Below are 12,491 nucleotides of genomic sequence, written 5' to 3'. Positions count from 1 at the left end.
TGAAGAAATGAGTGATGCGCAACTATTATTGCCAGAGGATGTAGATAACAGGGAGCAGCATTACACACATGGACGTACGGTGTGATGATGATGATGTTGTACCCGCTGCTGCTACCTTTGCTGAGTTGTCAGATAGGGAGTTCAGATGGGGAGACAGAGAGGAGACGAGTTGGAAGCAGGGGGAGGTCGTCGCAAGGAGCTAGTGGCACAGTCAGACAGCATGCATCGGCACCCGGGGTCAGCCTGACAGCACGCCAATCAACGCATGCTGTGTCCACCACCAGAATGCCGTCATTGCAGAGCTCAGCAGTGTGGATTTTTTTTGTGTGTCTGCCTCTGACAACATCGATGCCATTTGCAACCTGTGCCAAAATAAACTGAGTCGTGGGAAGTCCAACACCCACCTAGGTACAACTGCTTTGCGAAGGCACATGATCGCACATCACAAACACCTATGGGATCAACACATGAGTACAAGCAGCACACAAACTCAAAGCCGCCATCCTCCTCCTGGTCCAGCATCTTCAGCCACGTCAACCACTGCTGTCCTCCTTGCCCCCTCTCAACCATCCGCCACTCCGTCTCTCGCCTTGAGCAGTTCCAGCTCATCTGCCCACAGTCAGGTGTCTGTCAAGGACATGTTTGAGCGTAAGAAGCCAATGTCAGAAAGTCACCCCCTTGCCCAGCGTCTGACAGCTGGCTTGTCCGAACTATTAGCCCACCAGCTTTTACCATACAAGCTGGTGGAGTCTGAGGCATTCAAAAAATTTGTAGCTATTGGGACACGGCAGTGGAAGGTACCCGGACAAAATTTCTTTTCACAAAAGGCAATCCCCAACCTGTACTCGATTGTGCAAAAGGAAGTAATGGCATGTCTGGCACACAGTGTTGGGGCAAGGGTCCATATGACCACTGATACCTGGTCTGCAAAGCATGGTCAGGGCAGGTATATCACCTACACTGCGCATTGGGTAAACCTGCTGACAGCTGCCAAGCATGGAATGCATGGCTCTGCAGAGGAGTTGGTGACACCGCCACGACTTGCAGGCAGGCCTGCTGCCACCTCCTCTACTCCTCCTACTCCATCCTCTTCCATAACCTCCTCGGCTGAGTCCTCTTCTGCTGCTGCGTCTTGCTCCACATCAACGGCACCCTCCCAGCTCCCCAGGTATTATTCCACATCCCGGATACAGCAGTGTCACGCTGTCTTGGGTTTGACTTGCTTGAAAGCATAGAGTCACACCGGACAAGCACTCCTGTCCACCCTGAACGCACACGTGGAAAAGTGTCTGACTCCGCAGCAACTTGATATCGGCAAAGTGGTTTGTGACAATGGAACAAATTTGTTGGTGGCATTGAAGTTGGGCAAGTTGACACATGTGCCGTGCATGGCGCATGTGTGTAATCTGATCGTACAACGCTTTGTGCATAAGTACACAGGCTTACAGGATGTCCTGAAGCAGGCCAGGAAGGTGTGTGGCCATTTCAGGCGTTCCTACATGACCATGGCGCACTTTTCCGATATCCAGCGGCGAAACAACATGCCAGTGAGGCGCTTGTTTTGCGACAGCCCGACACATTGGAATTCAACACTCCTAATGTTCGACCGCCTGCTCCAACAAGAAAAAGCCGTTAATGAATATTTGTATGACCGGGGTGCTAGGACAGCCTCTGGGGAGCTGGGAATTTCTTTGCTACGTTACTGGACGCTCATGCACAATGCCTGTAGTCTCATGCGTCCTTTTGAGGAGGTGACAAATCTAGTCAGTCGCACCGAAGGCACCATCAGCGACATCATACCATTTGTTTTCTTCCTGGAGCGTTCCCTGCGAAGAGTGCTGGATCAGGTCGTAGATGAGCGTGACGAGGAAGAGGAAGAGTTGTGGTCACCATCACCACCAGAAACAGCCTTATCAGCATCGCTTGCTGGACCTGCGGCAACGCTGGAAGAGGATTGTGAGGTAGAGGAGTCAGAGGAGGAATGTGGCTTTGAGGAGGAGGAGGAAGACCAACCACAACAGGCATCCCAGGGTGCTCGTTGTCACCTATCTGGTACCCGTGGTGTTGTACGTGGCTGGGGGGAAGAACATACCTTCATTGAGATCACTGAGGAGGAGGAACGGGAAATGAGTAGCTCGGCATCCAACCTTGTGCAAATGGGGTCTTTCATGCTGTCGTGCCTGTTGAGGGACCCTCATATAAAAAGGCTGAAGGAGAACGACCTATACTGGGTGTCCACGCTACTAGACCTCCGGTATAAGCAGAAAGTGGCTGAAATGTTACCAAATTACAACAAGTCGGAAAGGATGCAGCATTTTCAAAATAAATTAAAAAGTATGCTTTACACAGCGTATAAGGGTGATGTCACAGCACAACGGGAATCTAACAGGGGAAGATGTGAAAGTAATCCTCCTCCTCCCACGACCACGCCGGCAAGGACAGGACGCTTTAAAGACGTGTTGTTGATGGAGGACATGCAGAGCTTTTTATGTCCTATGCATCGCCACAGCCCTTCGGGATCCACCCTCAGAGAACGACTCGCAGACTACCAGACGACTAGCAGACTACCTCGCCTTAACTGCAGATATTGACACTCTGAGGAGTGATGAACCCCTTGACTACTGGGTGTGCAGACTTGACCTGTGGCCTGAGCTATCCCAATTTGCGATAGAACTTCTGGCCTGCCCCGCTTCAAGTGTCCTGTCAGAAAGGACCTTCAGTGTAGCGGGAGGTATTGTCACTGAGAAGAGACAGTCGTCTAGGTCAAAAAAGTCTAGATTACCTCACCTTTATTAAGATGAATAAGGGATGGATGAGGGATGGTGACCCTATGTAGGAGGAACAGTCCCTATTCTGCTCTGTGTCAGTGTGTATCAGGGTCCCTGAGGACAGGTGTCAATTCATATCTGCCAAGTGACCCTATGTAGGGGGAACAGTCCCTATTCTGCTCTGTGTCAGTGTGTATCAGGGTCTCTGAGGACAGGTGTCAATCTATATCTGCCAAGTGACCCTATGTAGGAGGAACAGTCCCTATTCTGCTCTGTGTCAGTGTGTATCAGGGATCATTAGGATAGGTGTCAATCCATATCTGCCAAGTGGCCCTATGTAGGGGGAACAGTCCCTACTCTGCTCTGTGTCAGTGTGTATCAGGGATCATTAGGATAGGTGTCAATCCATATGTGCCAAGTGACCCTATGTAGGGGGAAGAGTCCCTATTCTGCTCTGTGTCAGTGTGTATCAGGGATCATTAGGATAGGTGTCAGTCCATATCTAACAAGTGACCCTATGTAGGGGGAACAGTCCCTAGTCTGCTCTGTGTCAGTGTGTATCAGGGATCATTGGGATAGGTGTCAATCCATATCTGCCAAGTGACCCTATGTAGGGGGAACAGTCCCTATTCTGCTCTTTGTCAGTGTGTATCAGGGTCTCTGAGGACAGGTGTCAATCCATATCTGCCAAGTGACCCTATATAGGGGGAACAGTCCCTTTTCTGCTCTGTGTCAGTGTGTATCAGGGTCTCTGAGGACAGGTTTCAATCCATATCTGCCAAGTGACCCTATGTAGGGGGAACAGTCCCTATTCTGCTCTGTGTTAGTGTGTATCAGGGATCATTAGGATAGGTGTCAATCCATATCTGCCAAGTGACTTTATGTAGGGGGAACAGTCCCTATTCTGCTCTGTGTCAGTGTGCATCAGGGTCTCTGAGGACAGGTGTCAATACATATCTGCCAAGTGACCCTATGTAGGGGGAACAGTCCCTATTCTGCTCTGTGTCAGTGTGTATCAGGGTCTCTGAGGACAGGTTTCAATCCATATCTGCCAAGTGACCCTATGTAGGGGGAACAGTCCCTATTCTGCTCTGTGTTAGTGTGTATCAGGGTCCCTGAGGACAGGTTTCAATCCATATCTGCCAAATGACCCTATGTAGGAGGAACAGTCCCTATTCTGCTCTGTGTCAGTGTGTATCTGGGTCCCTGAGGAAAGGTGTCAATCCATATCTGCCAAGTGACCCTATGTAGGGGGAACAGTCCCTATTCTGCTCTGTGTCAGTGTGTATCAGGGTCCCTGAGGACAGGTGTCAATCCATATCTGCCAAGTGACCCTATGTAGGGGGAACAGTCCCTATTCTGCTCTGAGTCAGTGTGTATCAGGGTCCCTGAGGACAGGTGTCAATCCATATCTGCCAAGTGACCCTATGTAGGGGGAACAGTCCCTATTCTGCTCTGAGTCAGTGTGTATCAGGGTCCCTGAGGACAGGTGTCAATCCATATCTGCCAAGTGACCCTATGTAGGGGGAACAGTCCCTATTCTGCTCTGTGTCAGTGTGTATCAGGGTCTCTGAGGACAGGTGTCAATCCATATGTCAAGGTGTCAATATGTCATATGTCAGGTGTCAATCCATATCCATTGTGATTTAGGAATGTTAGGTGATTTATGCCCTTTGTGGATTAAAACCAGACTCTGCATCAACTGTGTAATTTTCCATGGGAGTTTTGCCATGGATCCCCCTCTGGCATGCCACAGTCCAGGTGTTAGTCCCCTTGAAACAACTTTTCCATCACTATTGTGGCCAGAAAGAGTCCCTGTGGGTTTTAAAATTCGCCTGCCCATTGAAGTCTATGGCGGTTCGCCCGGTTCGCCGGTTCGCGAACGTTTGCGGAAGTTCGCGTTCGCCGTTCGCGAACCGGAAATGTTATGTTCGCGACATCACTAGTGCAGGTTAGTGAAAGAAAGTGATGGACGATAAGGTGCCTGAAATGCTACATCTTTCATAGCAGAGACATCAGGGCCATATTGTCACAAGCTTTATTTAATTACAATACTTTTTTCTTATCCGTAATGTCATTATTTGTTATTCAATTATTTGTTTTATCAATCATTTCTGTTCAACAAAAATATTTATTTTTGTTTCTATGGTATAATGTCTGTTTATGCATACTGAAACAAAAAAGCACTTTTAAATATTATTTCCCAGAATACCCAAAATAAATAGATTCTGCTGATTTTTTATTTTTTATATTTTTTTATCCATTTGATAGTAAAGGGGTTAAATGTTAGAATCAGACACACTTGCCACTTTACTTGTGCACAGATACATTTCAGCTGGTGGGAACGAATCAAATGCCATTTAATCAACACTAAAAAAACTGTTCCATCTAGGATTTGCATGTGGATCCAAGTGGATTGGTGTGTTTGGGAGCAGATTAAAATGCATTTGATTTGTTCAACCCAGCTGAAATGCATGTGTGCACAGGTCTACTTGCCACAAGCAGTTTCTTTGTTCTGGTTTTCTTGATCCTCAGTTTACAGGACAGTAAAATAAACAAATGATTTATCTATCTATCTATCTATCTATCTATCTACAGAACTAGAGTAGAGATGGCCATGGTGCAAGAATTTATTTGTGCCCCCTCTATCGCTAGGATGGCCAAAGGTATATCGCCATATGTCGTACAACTCCGACAATGCTTTTCCAGCTACGGATCTATCCTTTGCCCATCCTTGCAGGATTGTATTTAGCACTGAGCAGATTTTGTGTGTTTGTATTTAAGAATGTTTTGTATAGAGGATGTTTTTGTGAATGTAGGAGCTTGTGTGTAGTGTATGTACTGTAGCCATTTTAAGCAGTGTTGACATGAATGCAGGGATGAATTTCTGTGTAGTGTTGGCATTTGATGCTGAGATGTTTGCACATAGCCACACACACATACTGATACACATGCACACATATGCAGATACACAGACAGGCATACAAACACAAAGATACACATACAGGCAGACATACAGATATATAGACTCACATACAAACACAAAGATACACATACAGACAAACATGCAGATACACAGACACATATACAGACACAAAGATACACATACCACACATATGCAGATACACAGACACACACACACACACACACACACACAAACAGATAGATACACAGGCACACCTACAGACATGCAGGCAAAAAATACATTTTAAGCCACCCACCCATTTCCTACCTTTAGGGTGCATGAGGGTGGCTTCTCTGGAGTCCAGTGGGCTGCCTAAGGCTTTTGGGAGTGAGAAATTCTCCCACTCTGCTCCCCTCGTCTCTGCCTTCCTCCTGCAAAGCTTGACCTGTTAGCTGGGAAGATGTGGCTGGCTGTCACTTCCTCCCAGTGTGGACATCATCACAGAGGCATGGTCACACTATTAAAGTGCCCTAAGTGCGTGGGCCAGCCATTGGGCCCCCTGAGTGCGGTACCCGGTGAAGCTGGTGTGTTAGTTCTGCCGCTGTCTGTCTGTCTGTCTGTCTGTCTATCTATCTTTGTATCTATTTATCTGTCTATCTATTACTTATTTAATTGACTATTTAAATATATCTAAATGCTGTGTATGATGTGCATTTTATTTCTGAGGCATGGAGTATTTGGTCCAAATATGAAAAAAGAAAAAAGTAGAACTTGATTTTTCTAATATGAGAAATAATGTTTTTAGATCAACGTTAAAAAGTTTCAGGTGGAGAAAAATAATTTTCAAAGTGTATTACTCACTCTGGGGTAGCTGTAGCTGATAGCAGCTCTTACAGCAATGTGCACCTGCAAAAAAAACCCCACTGCTGTGCAAGAATGCTGTCAGAGTGTGCCTTTACTGCTGCTTTATTTATTCCGAAAGACCAAAGATCTCTATGATATCAATGTTTCAAGGCGAACAGTTAGAAATGAAACAAAGACACTTCTTAACATTAGTAGTCATTCTGGCCATCTATTCTGCATTTACAAAATATAATTTATATATATTTTGGTATTGATATTGTTTTGTCCCCAATCTTTTTTATTCTTACATTTTACAGCTTTTTAAAAGTGGTGGTTTGCATTATATAGATATGTGTTTTATTACATGTATGTTTATGTATAGCTATTTAGGTCACTAATTCTTACAGCAATCTAATTACCATATAACTTGCTTCATGCTTGCTCAGTGTTGTTTCCATTGTAATTATGTATATTTGGAGTACTGACCAGACTGACAGTTACATGGGTTAAAACACATATTTTTCTTATAAAAATACTCACATATAAATATAACAAAATACAAAGGTCAGTGGGCCTAAATGCTGCTGTGTGCTTTATTGTTCTGTCTAATTATAGTTACATAGTTAGATAGCTGAAAAGAGACTTGCGTCCATCAAGTTCAGCCTTCCTCACACCTGTTTTTTGTGATCCAATGTTTCCTTTTTGTTTTAAATGTTATCAATTATTATTTTAAATATTACAAAATTAACTGTTTATAACCAGCATAATGGTTCCATCTGTCTCAATGGCAAAAATCTGGGAAAAGTTTGCTTACCCGATCAGACCTTTTCACAAATCTTTCTCCTGTGCTTATGTGGGTCTTATAGGTGTGCACATTGAGTACCTGGATATGCAGATTCCAGATTAGATCATGCAGTGGAATACGCACATGGGATAGTGCTTCTTGGCATTGTTGTAATTCGTCAGTTTATGAGAACAGACAACAAATCAAATAGCTTGCCCTTTGCTGGGTCACCGCTCAGGTCTCATACATATTTTAGCTCACATGTGCTGTCATAGAGAGCAGGGCCAGCTTAAGGGTGTGCAAGCTGTGCAGCCACACAGGGAACCATGGCAGCAGGGCCGCCAGATGGCCAACATAGCTCACAAACAGGGGTTGGTGTACATTTGCTCCTGCTGTATGGTGGTCGCTGTTCTCCTTCTTGTGTGGACGGCGACACAGTAGCTGAGCTTCAAAAGCAAGCCGCAAGTAAGGTAGGGGAGAGCAAAGCTAAATGGCCAGCAGAGGCAGAGATACATTCATCCTGAATCCACTGTCTAGTTACTGCGGGACACTTGAGGGTGAAGCTGGAAAGAGTTCCTGCTTCCCCAACAAGTAGACCAGGATGTGGAGTGCCTTAACCTCTTATGGACACATGACATGTGTGACATGTCATGATTCCCTTTTATTCCAGAAGTTTGGTCCTTAAGGGGTTAACTCCCTCCCCCAGTCAGTTCCAATAATGGAAAGAGGTAACTGTGACTGTGTGTGTGACTGTCTGCCTGTAACTGTGTGACTGTTTGCCTTTAAATGTGTATGACTTGTGTGGCTGTGTGTGTGTGTGTCTGTCTGCCTGTGACTGTCTGTGTGACTGTCTGTGTGTGACTGCCTGTATCTGTGTGTAGCTGTGTGTTTATGACTATCTACCTGTAATTGTGTATGGCACCGTGTGTCTCCCTGTAACTGTGTGTGTAACTGATTGCCTGTTACTGTGTGTGTAACAGCCTGCCTCTGACTGTTTGTGTAGATGTCTGCCTGTGACATCATGTGTGGGGCTGTCTGCCTGTAGCTGTGTGTGGCTACATGTGTGGCTTCCTTTAACTGTGTGTGTGTGTGACTGAGACTCTCTGCCTGTTACTGTATATGTGTGGCTGTTTGCATTTGACTGTGTATGTGTGACTGTCTGCCTGTAACTGTGTGTGTGACTGTTTGCCTGTGACTGACTGTGTGTGTGTGTGTGTGTGTGTGTGTGGCTGTCTGTGTCTACGTGTGACTTCCTGTATTTGTGTGTGTTACTGTCTGCATATGAGTGTATTTAACCATGCATGTGTTTAATTGTGTGCATTGGTTTGTGTGACAGATTGTGTGACTTCCTTCACACACTGGTCTACATGGATTTTTTCAGATCTGAATTAAATACCTATTACAAATATCACACACAGTCAATACACACATGTATCACATGCAGTCAATATTACCATTGCAACACACAGGTGTGTGAAAAATTAGAATATCGTGCAAAAGTTAATTTATTTCAGTAATGCAATGTAAAAGGGAAAACTAATATATGAGATAGACGCATTACATGCAAAACAAGATAGTTCAAGCCGTGATTTGTCATAAGTGCGATGATTATGGCTTACAGCTCATGAAAACCCCAAATCCACAATTTCAGTAAATTAAAATATTGTGAAAAGGTGCAATATTCTAGACTCACAGTGTCCCACTCTAATCAGCTAAGTAAGCCATAACACCTGCAAAGTGTTTCTGAGCCTTTAAATGGTCTCTCAGTCTGGTTCAGTAGGAATCACAATCATGGGGGAAAATGATCTGACAGTTGTGCAGAAAACCCTCATTGACACCCTCCATAAGGAGGGAAAGCCTCAAAAGGTAACTACGAAGGAAGTTGGATGTTCCCAAAGTGCTGTATCAAAGCACATTAATAGAAAATTATGTGGAAGGGAAAAGTGTGGAAGAAAAAGGTGCACAAGCAGCAGGGATAACCGCAGCCTGGAGAAGAGTGTCAGGAAAAGGCCATTCAAAAAGTGTTGGGGACTTTCACAAGGAGTGGACTGAGGCTGGAGTCAGTGCATCAAGAGCCACCATACACAGATGGATCCTGGACATGGGCTTCAGATGCCGTATTCTTCTTGTCAAGCCGCTCCTGAACAACAATGTCAGAAGCGTCTTACCTGGGCTAAAGAAAAACAGACCTAGTCTGTTGCTCAGTGGCCCAAAGTCCTCTTTTCTGATGAGAGCAACTTTTGGATCTCATTTGGAAACCAAGGACCCAGAGTCTGGAGGAAGAATGGAGAGGCACACACTGCAAGATGCTTGAAGTCCAGTGTGAAGTTTCCAAAGTCTGTGTTGATTTGGGGAGCCATGTCATCTGCTGGTGTTGGTCCACTGTGCTTCATTAAGTCCAGGGTCAACGCAACCGTCTACCAGGAGATTTTGGAGCACTTCATGCTTCCTTCCACAGACGAGCTTTATGGGGATGCCGACTTCATTTTCCAGCAGGTCTTGGCACCTGCCCACACTGCCAAAAGCACCAAAGCCTGGTTCAATGACCGTGGGATTACTGTGCTTGATTGTCCAGCAAACTCGTCTGACCTGAACCCTATAGAGAATCTATGGGGCATTGCCAAGAGAAAGATGAGACATGAGACAGAACAATGCAGAAGAGCTGAAGGTCGCTATCGTCTACTGTCTAAGCCATTGGATGGAATTACGGCACCTTACTAGAAACTTCTTAATACAATTACCCTTGCAGCAGCTTTGGTTTGCAGACAGATATCTCTACACCTCTATATACTATATACCTATCAGTTGCAGGCAGACTTCTATACGTACTATACATGCAGTAGTATCCAATATAAAATATACTTATCTCATAGAAAAAATAACAGTTCAAGTTCACAAATCTACTCTTTCTTTTCAAAAAACATTAGGAATATGCATGGCCAAAAAATTCTGTTCGGTTCGGCACTTCTGAAATTTGGGACTTTGGCAATTCGGGACTTCGGCAATTCGGCCCTCCGGTTCAGTTCGGCACTTTTAAAATTGGGACTTCGGCAATTCGGTTCTGTTCCACACTTACGAAATTCGGGACCTAGGCAATTTGGGACTTTGGGAATTCAGGACTTCGGGAGCATCCAAGTACCTCCAGAGAGTCATACAGTTCATGAAGTCCGAATGTGTGTATGTATGTATATATATATATATATAAAAAATGTTCAAAGTCTGGCACTCTACCTTTAAATAGATTCCAATGAAAAAAAAGCCTCGGTGCTGCAGAGCGTGGATATGTATGTAGATAGTAGATAGAGCACTCCAGAGGTCTTGTTTAAGATTATTTATTCGGTGTAGACAAATCAACGTTTCGACCCTCAGGTCTTTATCAAGATAAAGACCTGAGGGTCGAAACGTTGATTTGTCTACACCGAATAAATAATCTTAAACAAGACCTCTGGAGTGCTCTATCTACTATCTACATATATATATATATATATATATATATATATATATATATATATATATATATATATATATATATATGTGTGTGTGTGTGTCTAATATATATTTGTTTATTATTATTGATTGGAGTGACCGTTTACAAGGTCCTCCATTTGGGCACTAAAAGGGTTCAAATAGATTGAACTCACCTTTACATTTATTTAATCTCCGAGCCTTATCTTTACTGCAGCCTCAATCCTCCTACTTCGACAAAGGCACATAAGAGTGCCAAAACATTGTCTGTTTTCTGTGCTCCTTCAATAAAGCCTGCCTTATGAGGAATCCATGGGTGTGCCCAAAGTGTATTCTGAAGATCCTCCTACTTTGAAGTCATTATTACTTGTGTCCAATTAGACGCTTTTTACAGATAAGAACTAGAACACACCAACCTAATGAGAAGTACTCACATCCACTCTGAACTACAGCCCAAATCAACATATTTTTAAAATACGCCTGCAGGGACATGCAGTAAATCCCGTAAACTGGATTGCCCCTTTAAGGATCTCTACTCATAATTAGCTTGAGCACTACAACCAGACAGACACACACTGATCTTCTGAATGGCTATCTTTCTGTCCAGAGTTGGACCCTCTTGCCCTGCACTGTGTACACCCATAGAAATCACTCCCGTTTATTTTTATACCAAACCATTTGATGGAATAAACAAGTTACTAACAGGTACAAAATAAAATTGCTTATTTATTTCAGCTTATAATGGCTACTTTATGACGGAGTCAAAGCTATTTACTGATCATTAATGTCACTCAGATGTTAACAAGCGGCAGTATTAGCATGCCAGCTGGCAGGCTAATAAATAACTGCAATTACCAATTTTCTGGATTCACCCCAATTTTTGATAGGTAAATAGATCAGCAGTTAATGCACTGCCTCTCCAGCTGGAAAATAAAAAATAAAAAACAAAAATAAAACACGGTAGAGATGTGTGATAAAATATCCGTATGAAAACATTTTGATAAAATATCAGTATGGAAACATTTTGATTTTTCAATAGCTTTGAAAATGACAGCGGTCAAGTAGAAGTAAACCAGCACTGAGAGGCACATAAGAAAATTAGCTAAATTACCATAAGGCAAACTGGAAAATAAATAAATAAAATTAAACCAGGATCTCCAAGTCACTAACCACTTACTTTAATAAAGCTGACAGACTCTATATTGGAGTTGCTGCAAACTTACAGCAGAATCCCTGTTCACTAATGGGATTATTCACTAAAGGCCAAATGGCATAATGCCGAATAGGAAATAAAACCAAATGGGCATACCTGACCATTCGGACTGCAAAATCAAGATTTTGGAATTTGAGCCTTAGTTTGGTTTGGATTTCTGTGGATTTTCTCTGGACGGCTGAAATTCACACCAAATGCAGCCCATATCCGGGCCTTGGAGCATCAAATATGGGCCCGGATTTAAAACCAAATACAAACTATATTTATCAAGAGCTTGCAGCCAGCAGAGAAATAGTTAAATAAACCTCTCAACTGTGCAAGGGTTTATTTTGTGGTGGCAAGCCACTACATTCAAAAAGTAAAAAAAAAAAAATTAAAGTAAATAAAAAGTGCATGGGGTTCAAAAAGACATCCATATTTCTATAATTGAGGTTTTAATCTCCGTATGTCTGCTACATGTTTCAAATAAGTGGCTGCCCAATTACTAAAAAACAAAAGTCGCCATCCCATTGT

The sequence above is a fragment of the Pelobates fuscus genome, chromosome 1, assembly GCF_036172605.1.
Source record: "Pelobates fuscus isolate aPelFus1 chromosome 1, aPelFus1.pri, whole genome shotgun sequence".
Lineage (NCBI taxonomy): Eukaryota > Metazoa > Chordata > Amphibia > Anura > Pelobatidae > Pelobates > Pelobates fuscus.
This window is presented reverse-complemented; position numbering follows the sequence as displayed.